Consider the following 15,038-nt stretch of genomic DNA (forward strand, 5'->3'; position numbering starts at 1 on the left):
GGGGGGGCGAAATAAAGTTAGACATAGGGATTGCAAAGTGGCCAGATTGATTTTATTTGCATCCAAGCACACCAGCATCAGAGTTTGCCAGTGCAGTGCGTCTTTAGTTTTCTCGCCTAACTTTGAACAGTATTGTTGTTCCCAGGGGGGGGCGAAATAAAGTTAGACAGAGGGATTGCAAAGTGGCCAGATTGATTTTATTTGCACCAAAGCACACCAGCATCAGAGTTTGCCAGTGCAGTGCGTCTTTAGTTTTCTCGCCTAACTTTGACCAGTATTGTTGTTCCCTGGGGGGGCGAAATAAAGTTAGACAGAGGGATTGCAAAGTGGCCAGATTGATTTTATTTGCATCCAAGCACACCAGCATCAGAGTTTGCCAGTGCAGTGCGTCTTTAGTTTTCTCGCCTAACTTTGAACAGTATTGTTGTTCCAAGGGGGGGGCGAAATAAAGTTAGACAGAGGGATTGCAAAGTGGCCAGATTGATTTTATTTGCACCAAAGCACACCAGCATCAGAGTTTGCCAGTGCAGTGCGTCTTTAGTTTTCTCGCCTAACTTTGACCAGTATTGTTGTTCCCTGGGGGGGCGAAATAAAGTTAGACAGAGGGATTGCAAAGTGGCCAGATTGATTTTATTTGCACCAAAGCACACCAGCATCAGAGTTTGCCAGTGCAGTGCGTTTTTAGTTTTCTCGCCTAACTTTGACCAGTATTGTTGTTCCCTGGGGGGGGGCGAAATAAAGTTAGACAGAGGGATTGCAAAGTGGCCAGATTGATTTTATTTGCACCAAAGCACACCAGCATCAGAGTTTGCCAGTGCAGTGCGTCTTTAGTTTTTTCGCCTAACTTTGAACAGTATTGTTGTTCCCAGGGGGGGGCGAAATAAAGTTAGACAGAGGGATTGCAAAGTGGCCAGATTGATTTTATTTGCATCCAAGCACACCAGCATCAGAGTTTGCCAGTGCAGTGCGTCTTTAGTTTTCTCGCCTAACTTTGAACAGTATTGTTGTTCCCAGGGGGGGGCAAAATAAAGTTAGACAGAGGGATTGCAAAGTGGCCAGATTGATTTTATTTGCATCCAAGCACACCAGCATCAGAGTTTGCCAGTGCAGTGCGTCTTTAGTTTTCTCGCCTAACTTTGAACAGTATTGTTGTTCCCAGGGGGGGGCGAAATAAAGTTAGACAGAGGGATTGCAAAGTGGCCAGATTGATTTTATTTGCATCCAAGCACACCAGCATCAGAGTTTGCCAGTGCAGTGCGTCTTTAGTTTTCTCGCCTAACTTTGAACAGTATTGTTGTTCACAGGGGGGGCGAAATAAAAGTTAGACAGAGGGATTGCAAAGTGGCCAGATTGATTTTATTTGCATCCAAGCACACCAGCATCAGAGTTTGCCAGTGCAGTGCGTCTTTAGTTTTCTCGCCTAACTTTGAACAGTATTGTTGTTCCCAGGGGGGGCGAAATAAAGTTAGACAGAGGGATTGCAAAGTGGCCAGATTGATTTTATTTGCATCCAAGCACACCAGCATCAGAGTTTGCCAGTGCAGTGCGTCTTCATTTTTCTCGCCTAACTTTGAACAGTATTGTTGTTCCCAGGGGGGGGCCAAATAAAGTTAGACAGAGGGATTGCAAAGTTGCCAGATTGATTTTATTTGCATCCAAGCACACCAGCATCAGAGATTGCCAGTGCAGTGCGTCTTTAGTTTTCTCGCCTAACTTTGAACAGTATTGTTGTTCCCAGGGGGGGCGAAGTAAAGTTAGACAGAGGGATTGCAAAGTGGCCAGATTGATTTTATTTGCATCCAAGCACACCAGCATCAGAGTTTGCCAGTGCAGTGCGTCTTTAGTTTTTTCGCCTAACTTTGAACAGTATTGTTGTTCCCAGGGGGGGCGAAATAAAGTAAGACTTAGGGGTTGCCAAGTTGCCAGATTGTTTTTATTTGCATCCAAGTACACCAGCTTCAGAGTTTGCCAGTGTATTGCTACTTTCGTTTTCTCATCTAACTTTGAACAGCATTGTTGTTTCCAGGGGGGGCGAAATAATGTAAGACAGAGGGGTTGCAAAGTGGCCAGATTGATTTCATTTGCATCCAAGTACACCAGCGTCAGAGTTTGCCATTGTTTTGCTACTTTCATTTTCTCGTCTTCCTTTGAACAGCATTGTTGTTTCTAGGGTGGGAGAGGTTACCATTTCTGTAGGTACTGCAATACCTGGTTGATGGGTGAATTGGAAAGCATAATGTGCACCATGGTTGTACTTTATACTCTTTGTAAGTTGACACCACTACATTACACCTGCTTGTGCTAAGACTAGAGGTATAAAAGTGCAATAAATGGCAGACACGCAAAACACAGGAACACACTGGGTAGGCACTTTTACGGGCATGGAGAACAGAATTTCCTATAATGTAAAGACTTACTTCACACAATGGAGAGGGTGTGAATTAAGTTTGGAAGTGTCTTTGCAGGAGGAGAAATTTGAGGTTAGTTTTGAAGGACTGGGAAGAGGGAGGGGGTGGTCCGGAGCTGAGGCTCAGTTCCAGAATCTTGCCGCGTTGCTTGTAAAGGATTGGGCCATCAATCTTTCCTTTTTGAAAGTGGGAGGGTCAAGCAAAACATTTTGCGCAGTACGTGATGGTCTAGAGCATTATATGTATATGTTACAATAAAGTTTTTTTTCCTCTTTTTTTTCTAGACTAAAGCTTTTCAACGGTGGCTGTTCTGCAGTTTTGTGTAGTTGCATTGTGTTGGTAAGAATTTTTTTGTTGTTGTATTTACACCAAATGAGTAATAATGTAATGTCCGAATGATTTTTTTTGTAAGTGATGTCATAATGGCGGCATATTTAGTTAGTGGTTTGAGCATGAAAATCTTTGCGATGTGTTTTGCATAGTCTTATGTGTAATTGTTTTTCTCTTTCTTTTTTAGTGGGATATTGTTGATCCATACTGTGTCTGTACAGAGTAGGTGGTGGTGAGTAGTTTTGCTGCCTCTGGCAAGTGAGTGGTATTGTTTTGGAGTATATTTGAGTTTTTGATAAAGGTGCTTTTTGCTTATTACTTATTTTACAAAGAGTTTGTTGTTGTTGACAAGTTACATTTATTAGTAAGCAATATGGCTAGCCGTAGAATGACTGCTCAACAGGTGGTCGGTATGCTTCTTGAATCTTCCTCTGATCATGATTATGAGACTGACAGTGCGTCTGAGGGAGAGGAGGGAGGGGAAGATTCTGGCAGTGAGTTTTCTCTCAACATGGAATCATCGGATGATGAAGGTACTCTCAGTGCAGATGAAGGTACTCTTGGTGTGGATGAAGCAACTCTCAGTGCGGATGAAGTGCCTGTCTTAGAGGAGGAAACTGCTGTGCCGATGGTGCAAGAGGCATCTGGATTGCAGTCTGAGGCTGCTAGGCTTCCTACTGGAAGTGCTGGACTTTGGGTTGATCCAAACATGGTGCAGCCGGTGTTGCCTGCCTTTAGTGGTGTTGCAAGGTGTACAGTGAATTGTGAAAACTTTTTGCCTATTCAGTTTTTTCAGTTGTTTATGGATGATGTATTTTTGGGTGAGATTGTTGAGCAGACGAATTTGTATGCTGAACAGTTTTTGAGGATCAACAGTGACAAACTTAGGCCCCAGTCTAGAGCTACCCGGTGGACTCCCACATATCTGGAAGAGATTAAGAAGTTTTTGGGTTTGACTTTATTGATGGGTGTGGTAAGGAAGCCAACCTTGGCTTCATATTGGTCTACTAGCCCCTTGTTGGCAACTGCCATATTTCCTGCAGTTATGACTCGTAATCGGTATTTACTTTTGCTACGTATGCTGCATTTTGTTGATAATTCAATGGCGTTGCCACGAGATCACCCTGACTGTGACCGTCTTTTTAAGATTCGGCCCGTTCTTGATCACTTTGTGGATCGGTTTTCTGAGATCTATACTCCCGGGAAAGAAATATCTATTGATGAGTCTTTGGTCTTGTTCAAGGGCCGTTTGGTTTTTAGGCAGTACATCCCTAGCAAGAGGGCACGCTATGGAATTAAGCTGTATATGTTGTCTGAGAGTAGGACAGGATATGTATTTAATTTTCATGTGTATACTGGTAGAGATTCTGCCATTGACCCCCCAGGATGTCCGTCCACTTTTGGAGTTGCAGAGAAAATTGTGTGGGATCTTGCTAGGAGACTGTTTAACAGAGGCCACCATTTGTACCTGGATAACTTCTATACTGCTGTGCAATTATTTAAGGAATTGTATAAAGTGGACACTTTTGCATGTGGCACAATCCGCTCTAACCGTAAAGCTTATCCGAAAGAGCTTGTTTGCAAAAAACTTCAGAGGGGGCAGTGCAGTTCCTTGCGTAGTGATGAACTACTAGCTGTGAAATTTGTGGACAGGAGGGATGTGTACATGCTGACTACCATCCATGATGAGAGTACTTCACCTGTGGCTGTTTGGGGTCAGGTTGCTGAAGTGCGCAAACCTGTGTGCATTCTAGACTACAATAAGCACATGGGTGGTGTTGACAGAGTAGATCAGAGGTTGGAACCTTACTCTGCTATTCGTAAGGCTTATGTTTGGTATAAGAAGTTGGCCATCCATTTCTTCGAATTAGCAATGTTCAATGCTTTTATTGTGTTCAAGGAGTGTTCTCCTGCGTCAAAGTTGACATTTATTCAGTTTCAGCACTCTGTGATAGCTAGCCTTGTTGTTGTGGAACAGGCAAGTGTTCCTAGATTTGGAGTGGTGGAGGATGTGGTTCGATTGAAAGATCGCCACTTTCCTGATTTCATCCCTCCCACACCGGCAAAAGATTTTCCCACTAGGAGATGTAGAGTCTGTTGGCGAAGAGATAAGCGGAAGGAGACTCGTATGTACTGCTCCGACTGTCCATCTAAACCTGGGCTGTGTGTCCCTGCTTGTTTTAGAGCGTACCATACCCAAAAGAAGTTTTGGGAGCAATCATGAGTGGTAAAGTTAACTGATTGGTTTGTTTTCTTTGGAAAATGTGATTCTGTTTCCAGGTTGGCTTTAGTGCAATGTGTTAAGTTTCTGATTTTGTGTTTGTAGATTTTTATGTATTTGTGATTTGTTTGTGTTTTTATTTTTGGCTAAAAAAATCCTAAATGTGTTGGCAGTGTGTGTGGACTGGCACTTCTTTGGCGGTGTACGTGGAATGGTGCTTGGCTGGCGGTGTGCGTGGACTGGTGCTTGGCTGTTGGCGTGCGTGGCCTGGTGCTTGGCTGGCGGTGTGTGTGGACTGGTGCTTGGCCGGCGGTGTGCGTGGACTGGGGCTTGGCTGGCGGTGTGCGTGGACTGGTGCTTGGCTGGCGGTGTGCGTGGACTGGTGCTTGGCTGGCGGTGTGCGTGGACTGGTGCTTGGCTGGCGGTGTGCGTGGACTGGTGCTTGGCTGGCGGTGTGCGTGGACTGGTGCTTGGCTGGCGGTGTGCGTGGACTGGTGCTTGGCTGGCGGTGTGCGTGGACTGGTGCTTGGCTGGCGGTGTGCGTGGACTGGTGTTTAGCTGGCGGTGTGCGTGAACTGGTGCTCGGCTAGTGGTGTGCGTGGACTGGCGCTCGGCTGGCTGTGTGAGTAGTGACTTGCTGCTGGTCACTACACACACTGCTAGCTGAGTGCCACTCCACGCAATCCATCTACTTGTGTAGTTTCTGTTTCAGGAATGTGGGCGTGTGAAAGTGATGGGCCCTTGAATGGCGCTGTGTGCTGGTGGGAGTTTTGTTATGTGATGGGCCCGCGGCTGGCGGTATGAATGGTTTTGTATGTCTCACGCGTATGAAAGGTGTATGAATGGCCTGTAAAGAGGTTGGTGCCTTGTCGTGGCTTTACAGCTCACGAGCTGTGAGTCAATGGTTCAGTTTCTCGCCCTTTCAATTATTAACAGTGCATTTCATTGTTGTGAAATCACTTGCTAATACAATTGTATATTCTAAACCATCACTCACTCTCGTGCCAAATCCAACCAGTATGTGTGTGTGCTTGAGGTTTAGATGGCTGTGCAGTAATATTTGCCTTTCTGAAGCAGGGTGTACCTTGTCCCTTTTGTGAATTTTGTAATGTGTTTTTTTTGTGCCTGGTGGTGTGAATGGTCTTGTGTGTATCACGTATGAAAGATGTGTGAATGGCCTGTAAAGCGGTTGGTGCCTTGCCGTGGCTTTACAGCTCACGAGCTGCGAGTCATTGGTTCAGTTTTTTCTCCATTGAATTATTGACAGTGCATTTCATTTTTGTGAAATCTCTTGTTAATAAAATTTAATATACTGAACCATAACTCGCCCTCGTGCCAAATCCAACCAGTATGTGTGTGTGTTTGAGGAATAGGTGGCTGTGCAGGATTCTTTGTCTGTTTAGTTTCTCTGGCAAAGTGTATGTTCCATGTAAAAATAACCCACCGACTGTACATATTGTGGTAAACCCATGGGAGTTCATGGTGATGTCTCTCTTGTGAATTTCAAAAAGGTTTTTTATCCTCAATGTCCTGCAAACCTCAAAATATCGATCACATTGTCCATGCAATTTTGTTCCAAAATTCTCACGTTGTAGAAACAATGTCGAAACTTTCTTGTTTTGCAAGGGGGTCAACTGTCTTTTTGGCCCGTGCTCGGCGGCCATCTAGGGAAACCTACCAAATCCACCATTTCTGAAAACTAGACACCCGGCGGCTTCCAGGGAGGTATGGCTTGCGTGGATCCCCCAACGTTTCCTTACCCAGAATCCCCTGCAAACCTCAATTTTTGCTGGAAAAAGCACTTTTTTCACACATTTTGGGGTGGGAAAGTAGTGGCATCACCGGGCTCACACAAATTTACCACCACCCAGCGTTCCCCCAGGTCTCCCGGTAAAAATGGTGCCTCACTTGTGTGGGAGGCCCAAGTACCCGCCGCAGGCAAGGGCCCAAAACGCAGTGAGGCGACATCAAAAGGGCCTGTCGCAAAACCACCTGGTTTTGCAAGGGGGGTCACTTGAGTTTTTGGCCCGGTGCTCGGCGGCCATCTAGGGAAACCTACCAAACCCACACATTTCTGAAAACTAGACACCCGGCGGCTTCCAGGGAGGTATGGCTTGCGTGGATCCCCCAACGTTTCCTTACCCAGAATCCCCTGCAAACCTCAATTTTTGCTGGAAAAAGCACTTTTTTCACACATTTTGGGGTGGGAAAGTAGTGGCATCACCGGGCTCACACAAATTTACCACCACCCAGCGTTCCCCCAGGTCTCCCGGTAAAAATGGTGCCTCACTTGTGTGGGAGGCCCAAGTACCCGCCGCAGGCAAGGGCCCAAAACGCAGTGAGGCGACATCAAAAGGGCCTGTCGCAAAACCACCTGGTTTTGCAAGGGGGGTCACTTGGGTTTTTGGCCCGGTGCTCGGCGGCCATCTAGGGAAACCTACCAAACCCACACATTTCTGAAAACTAGACACCCGGCGGCTTCCAGGGAGGTATGGCTTGCGTGGATCCCCCAACGTTTCCTTACCCAGAATCCCCTGCAAACCTCAATTTTTGCTGGAAAAATCCCTTTTTTCACACATTTTGGGGTGGGAAAGTAGTGGCATCACCGGGCTCACACAAATTTACCACCACCCAGCGTTCCCCCAGGTCTCCCGGTAAAAATGGTGCCTCACTTGTGTGGGAGGCCCAAGTACCCGCCGCAGGCAAGGGCCCAAAACGCAGTGAGGCGACATCAAAAGGGCCTGTCGCAAAACCACCTGGTTTTGCAAGGGGGGTCACTTGGGTTTTTGGCCCGGTGCTCGGCGGCCATCTAGGGAAACCTACCAAACCCACACATTTCTGAAAACTAGACACCCGGCGGCTTCCAGGGAGGTATGGCTTGCGTGGATCCCCCAACGTTTCCTTACCCAGAATCCCCTGCAAACCTCAATTTTTGCTGGAAAAATCCCTTTTTTCACACATTTTGGGGTGGGAAAGTAGTGGCATCACCGGGCTCACACAAATTTACCACCACCCAGCGTTCCCCCAGGTCTCCCGGTAAAAATGGTGCCTCACTTGTGTGGGAGGCCCAAGTACCCGCGGTAGGCAAGGACAACAAACGTAGTGAGGCGACATCAACATTGCCTATCCCAAATGTCGCCTCACTGCGTTTTGGGCCCTTGCCTGCGGCGGGTACTTGGGCCTCCCACACAAGTGAGGCACCATTTTTACCGGGAGACCTGGGGGAACGCTGGGTGGTGGTAAATTTGTGTGAGCCCGGTGATGCCACTACTTTCCCACCCCAAAATGTGTGAAAAAAGTGCTTTTTCCAGCAAAAATTGAGGTTTGCAGGGGATTCTGGGTAAGGAAACGTTGGGGGATCCACGCAAGCCATACCTCCCTGGAAGCCGCCGGGTGTCTAGTTTTCAGAAATGTGTGGGTTTGGTAGGTTTCCCTAGATGGCCGCCGAGCACCGGGCCAAAAACCCAAGTGACCCCCCTTGCAAAACCAGGTGGTTTTGCGACAGGCCCTTTTGATGTCGCCTCACTGCGTTTTGGGCCCTTGCCTGCGGCGGGTACTTGGGCCTCCCACACAAGTGAGGCACCATTTTTACCGGGAGACCTGGGGGAACGCTGGGTGGTGGTAAATTTGTGTGAGCCCGGTGATGCCACTACTTTCCCACCCCAAAATGTGTGAAAAAAGTGCTTTTTCCAGCAAAAATTGAGGTTTGCAGGGGATTCTGGGTAAGGAAACGTTGGGGGATCCACGCAAGCCATACCTCCCTGGAAGCCGCCGGGTGTCTAGTTTTCAGAAATGTGTGGGTTTGGTAGGTTTCCCTAGATGGCCGCCGAGCACCGGGCCAAAAACCCAAGTGACCCCCCTTGCAAAACCAGGTGGTTTTGCGACAGGCCCTTTTGATGTCGCCTCACTGCGTTTTGGGCCCTTGCCTGCGGCGGGTACTTGGGCCTCCCACACAAGTGAGGCACCATTTTTACCGGGAGACCTGGGGGAACGCTGGGTGGTGGTAAATTTGTGTGAGCCCGGTGATGCCACTACTTTCCCACCCCAAAATGTGTGAAAAAAGTGCTTTTTCCAGCAAAAATTGAGGTTTGCAGGGGATTCTGGGTAAGGAAACGTTGGGGGATCCACGCAAGCCATACCTCCCTGGAAGCCGCCGGGTGTCTAGTTTTCAGAAATGTGTGGGTTTGGTAGGTTTCCCTAGATGGCCGCCGAGCACCGGGCCAAAAACCCAAGTGACCCCCCTTGCAAAACCAGGTGGTTTTGCGACAGGCCCTTTTGATGTCGCCTCACTGCGTTTTGGGCCCTTGCCTGCGGCGGGTACTTGGGCCTCCCACACAAGTGAGGCACCATTTTTACCGGGAGACCTGGGGGAACGCTGGGTGGTGGTAAATTTGTGTGAGCCCGGTGATGCCACTACTTTCCCACCCCAAAATGTGTGAAAAAAGTGCTTTTTCCAGCAAAAATTGAGGTTTGCAGGGGATTCTGGGTAAGGAAACGTTGGGGGATCCACGCAAGCCATACCTCCCTGGAAGCCGCCGGGTGTCTAGTTTTCAGAAATGTGTGGGTTTGGTAGGTTTCCCTAGATGGCCGCCGAGCACCGGGCCAAAAACCCAAGTGACCCCCCTTGCAAAACCAGGTGGTTTTGCGACAGGCCCTTTTGATGTCGCCTCACTGCGTTTTGGGCCCTTGCCTGCGGCGGGTACTTGGGCCTCCCACACAAGTGAGGCACCATTTTTACCGGGAGACCTGGGGGAACGCTGGGTGGTGGTAAATTTGTGTGAGCCCGGTGATGCCACTACTTTCCCACCCCAAAATGTGTGAAAAAAGTGCTTTTTCCAGCAAAAATTGAGGTTTGCAGGGGATTCTGGGTAAGGAAACGTTGGGGGATCCACGCAAGCCATACCTCCCTGGAAGCCGCCGGGTGTCTAGTTTTCAGAAATGTGTGGGTTTGGTAGGTTTCCCTAGATGGCCGCCGAGCACCGGGCCAAAAACCCAAGTGACCCCCCTTGCAAAACCAGGTGGTTTTGCGACAGGCCCTTTTGATGTCGCCTCACTGCGTTTTGGGCCCTTGCCTGCGGCGGGTACTTGGGCCTCCCACACAAGTGAGGCACCATTTTTACCGGGAGACCTGGGGGAACGCTGGGTGGTGGTAAATTTGTGTGAGCCCGGTGATGCCACTACTTTCCCACCCCAAAATGTGTGAAAAAAGGGATTTTTCCAGCAAAAATTGAGGTTTGCAGGGGATTCTGGGTAAGGAAACGTTGGGGGATCCACGCAAGCCATACCTCCCTGGAAGCCGCCGGGTGTCTAGTTTTCAGAAATGTGTGGGTTTGGTAGGTTTCCCTAGATGGCCGCCGAGCACCGGGCCAAAAACCCAAGTGACCCCCCTTGCAAAACCAGGTGGTTTTGCGACAGGCCCTTTTGATGTCGCCTCACTGCGTTTTGGGCCCTTGCCTGCGGCGGGTACTTGGGCCTCCCACACAAGTGAGGCACCATTTTTACCGGGAGACCTGGGGGAACGCTGGGTGGTGGTAAATTTGTGTGAGCCCGGTGATGCCACTACTTTCCCACCCCAAAATGTGTGAAAAAAGTGAATTTTTCAGCAAAAATTGAGGTTTGCTGGGGATTCTGGGTGAGGAAACGTTGGGGGATCCACGCAAGCCATACCTCCCTGGAAGCCGCCGGGTGTCTAGTTTTCAGAAATGCGTGGGTTTGGTAGGTTTCCCTAGATGGCCGCCGTGCCCAGGGCCAAAAAGCCAAGAGACCCCCTTGCAAAACCAGGTGGTTTTGAGATAGGCAATTTTGATGTCACCTCACTATGTTTTGCGCCGTTTCCTGTCGCGGGCACTAGGCCGAGCCACACAAGTGAGGTACCGTTTTTCTCGTAAGACTTTGGGGAACGCGGGGTGGGTGGAAATTTGTGGATCCACGCAGATTCCGGAACTTTCCACGACAGAATTGTGGGGAAAATGTGGTTTTTTTGCCAATTTTTTAGGTTTGCAAGGGATTCTGGGTAACAGACCCTGGTGGGAGGCAGTCAAGTCACCCCATCCTGGATTCCCCTGGGTGTCTAGTTTTCAAAAATGTATAGGTTTGCTAGGTTTCCCCAGGTGCCCGCAGAGCTAGGGTTCAAAAACTACAGCTAGTCATTTTTCCAAAAAAGGGTCATTTTTCACTGCGAAATTGAGGTGTGACCAGGTTGCGTTTTGCGCCGTTTCCTGTCGCGGGCACTAGGCCGAGCCACACAAGTGAGGTACCGTTTTTCTCATAAGACTTTGGGGAACGCGGGGTGGGTGGAAATTTGTGGATCCACGCAGATTCCGGAACTTTCCACGACCGAAATGTGGGGAAAATGTGTTTTTTTTGCCAATTTTTTAGGTTTGCAAGGGATTCTGGGTAACAGACCCTGGTGGGAGGCAGTCAAGTCACCCCATCCTGGATTCCCCTGGGTGTCTAGTTTTCAAAAATGTATAGGTTTGCTAGGTTTCCCCAGGTGCCCGCAGAGCTAGGGTTCAAAAACTACAGCTAGTCATTTTTCCAAAAAAGGGTCATTTTTCACTGCGAAATTGAGGTGTGACCAGGTTGCGTTTTGCGCCGTTTCCTGTCGCGGGCACTAGGCCGAGCCACACAAGTGAGGTACCGTTTTTCTCGTAAGACTTTGGGGAACGCGGGGTGGGTGGAAATTTGTGGATCCACGCAGATTCCGGAACTTTCCACAACCGAAATGTGTGGAAAATGTGTTTTTTTTGCAAATTTTTTAGGTTTGCAAGGGATTCTGGGTAACAGACCCTGGTGGGAGGCAGTCAAGTCACCCCATCCTGGATTCCCCTGGGTGTCTAGTTTTCAAAAATGTATAGGTTTGCTAGGTTTCCCCAGGTGCCCGCAGAGCTAGGGTTCAAAAACTACAGCTAGTCATTTTTCCAAAAAAGGGTCATTTTTCACTGCGAAATTGAGGTGTGACCAGGTTGCGTTTTGCGCCGTTTCCTGTCGCGGGCACTAGGCCGAGCCACACAAGTGAGGTACCGTTTTTCTCGTAAGACTTTGGGGAACGCGGGGTGGGTGGAAATTTGTGGATCCACGCAGATTCCGGAACTTTCCACGACCGAAATGTGGGGAAAATGTGTTTTTTTTGCCAATTTTTTAGGTTTGCAAGGGATTCTGGGTAACAGACCCTGGTGGGAGGCAGTCAAGTCACCCCATCCTGGATTCCCCTGGGTGTCTAGTTTTCAAAAATGTATAGGTTTGCTAGGTTTCCCCAGGTGCCCGCAGAGCTAGGGTTCAAAAACTACAGCTAGTCATTTTTCCAAAAAAGGGTCATTTTTCACTGCGAAATTGAGGTGTGACCAGGTTGCGTTTTGCGCCGTTTCCTGTCGCGGGCACTAGGCCGATCCACACAAGTGAGGTACCGTTTTTCTCGTAAGACTTTGGGGAACGCGGGGTGGGTGGAAATTTGTGGATCCACGCAGATTCCTGAACTTTCCACGACCGAAATGTGTGGAAAATGTGTTTTTTTTGCCAATTTTTTAGGTTTGCAAGGGATTCTGGGTAACAGACCCTGGTGGGAGGCAGTCAAGTCACCCCATCCTGGATTCCCCTGGGTGTCTAGTTTTCAAAAATGTATAGGTTTGCTAGGTTTCCCCAGGTGCCCGCAGAGCTAGGGTTCAAAAACTACAGCTAGTCATTTTTCCAAAAAAGGGTCATTTTTCACTGCGAAATTGAGGTGTGACCAGGTTGCGTTTTGCGCCGTTTCCTGTCGCGGGCACTAGGCCGAGCCACACAAGTGAGGTACCGTTTTTCTCGTAAGACTTTGGGGAACGCGGGGTGGGTGGAAATTTGTGGATCCACGCAGATTCCGGAACTTTCCACGACAGAATTGTGGGGAAAATGTGTTTTTTTTGCCAATTTTTTAGGTTTGCAAGGGATTCTGGGTAACAGACCCTGGTGGGAGGCAGTCAAGTCACCCCATCCTGGATTCCCCTGGGTGTCTAGTTTTCAAAAATGTATAGGTTTGCTAGGTTTCCCCAGGTGCCCGCAGAGCTAGGGTTCAAAAACTACAGCTAGTCATTTTTCCAAAAAAGGGTCATTTTTCACTGCGAAATTGAGGTGTGACCAGGTTGCGTTTTGCGCCGTTTCCTGTCGCGGGCACTAGGCCGATCCACACAAGTGAGGTACCGTTTTTCTCGTAAGACTTTGGGGAACGCGGGGTGGGTGGAAATTTGTGGATCCACGCAGATTCCGGAACTTTCCACGACCGAAATGTGTGGAAAATGTGTTTTTTTTGCCAATTTTTTAGGTTTGCAAGGGATTCTAGGTAACAGACCCTGGTGGGAGGCAGTCAAGTCACCCCATCCTGGATTCCCCTGGGTGTCTAGTTTTCAAAAATGTATAGGTTTGCTAGGTTTCCCCAGGTGCCCGCAGAGCTAGGGTTCAAAAACTACAGCTAGTCATTTTTCCAAAAAAGGGTCATTTTTCACTGCGAAATTGAGGTGTGACCAGGTTGCGTTTTGCGCCGTTTCCTGTCGCGGGCACTAGGCCGATCCACACAAGTGAGGTACCGTTTTTCTCGTAAGACTTTGGGGAACGCGGGGTGGGTGGAAATATGTGGATCCACGCAGATTCCGGAACTTTCCACGACCGAAATGTGTGGAAAATGTGTTTTTTTTGCCAATTTTTTAGGTTTGCAAGGGATTCTGGGTAACAGACCCTGGTGGGAGGCAGTCAAGTCACCCCATCCTGGATTCCCCTGGGTGTCTAGTTTTCAAAAATGTATAGGTTTGCTAGGTTTCCCCAGGTGCCCGCAGAGCTAGGGTTCAAAAACTACAGCTAGTCATTTTTCCAAAAAAGGGTCATTTTTCACTGCGAAATTGAGGTGTGACCAGGTTGCGTTTTGCGCCGTTTCCTGTCGCGGGCACTAGGCCGAGCCACACAAGTGAGGTACCGTTTTTCTCGTAAGACTTTGGGGAACGCGGGGTGGGTGGAAATTTGTGGATCCACGCAGATTCCGGAACTTTCCACGACCGAAATGTGGGGAAAATGTGTTTTTTTTGCCAATTTTTTAGGTTTGCAAGGGATTCTGGGTAACAGACCCTGGTGGGAGGCAGTCAAGTCACCCCATCCTGGATTCCCCTGGGTGTCTAGTTTTCAAAAATGTATAGGTTTGCTAGGTTTCCCCAGGTGCCCGCAGAGCTAGGGTTCAAAAACTACAGCTAGTCATTTTTCCAAAAAAGGGTCATTTTTCACTGCGAAATTGAGGTGTGACCAGGTTGCGTTTTGCGCCGTTTCCTGTCGCGGGCACTAGGCCGATCCACACAAGTGAGGTACCGTTTTTCTCGTAAGACTTTGGGGAACGCGGGGTGGGTGGAAATTTGTGGATCCACGCAGATTCCGGAACTTTCCACGACCGAAATGTGTGGAAAATGTGTTTTTTTTGCCAATTTTTTAGGTTTGCAAGGGATTCTGGGTAACAGACCCTGGTGGGAGGCAGTCAAGTCACCCCATCCTGGATTCCCCTGGGTGTCTAGTTTTCAAAAATGTATAGGTTTGCTAGGTTTCCCCAGGTGCCCGCAGAGCTAGGGTTCAAAAACTACAGCTAGTCATTTTTCCAAAAAAGGGTCATTTTTCACTACGAAATTGAGGTGTGACCAGGTTGCGTTTTGCGCCGTTTCCTGTCGCGGGCACTAGGCCGAGCCACACAAGTGAGGTACCGTTTTTCTCGTAAGACTTTGGGGAACGCGGGGTGGGTGGAAATTTGTGGATCCACGCAGATTCCGGAACTTTCCACGACAGAATTGTGGGGAAAATGTGGTTTTTTTGCCAATTTTTTAGGTTTGCAAGGGATTCTGGGTAACAGACCCTGGTGGGAGGCAGTCAAGTCACCCCATCCTGGATTCCCCTGGGTGTCTAGTTTTCAAAAATGTATAGGTTTGCTAGGTTTCCCCAGGTGCCCGCAGAGCTAGGGTTCAAAAACTACAGCTAGTCATTTTTCCAAAAAAGGGTCATTTTTCACTGCGAAATTGAGGTGTGACCAGGTTGCGTTTTGCGCCGTTTCCTGTCGCGGGCACTAGGCCGAGCCACACAAG

Source organism: Triturus cristatus, chromosome 3_1 (genome assembly GCF_964204655.1).
Source record: "Triturus cristatus chromosome 3_1, aTriCri1.1, whole genome shotgun sequence".
Lineage (NCBI taxonomy): Eukaryota > Metazoa > Chordata > Amphibia > Caudata > Salamandridae > Triturus > Triturus cristatus.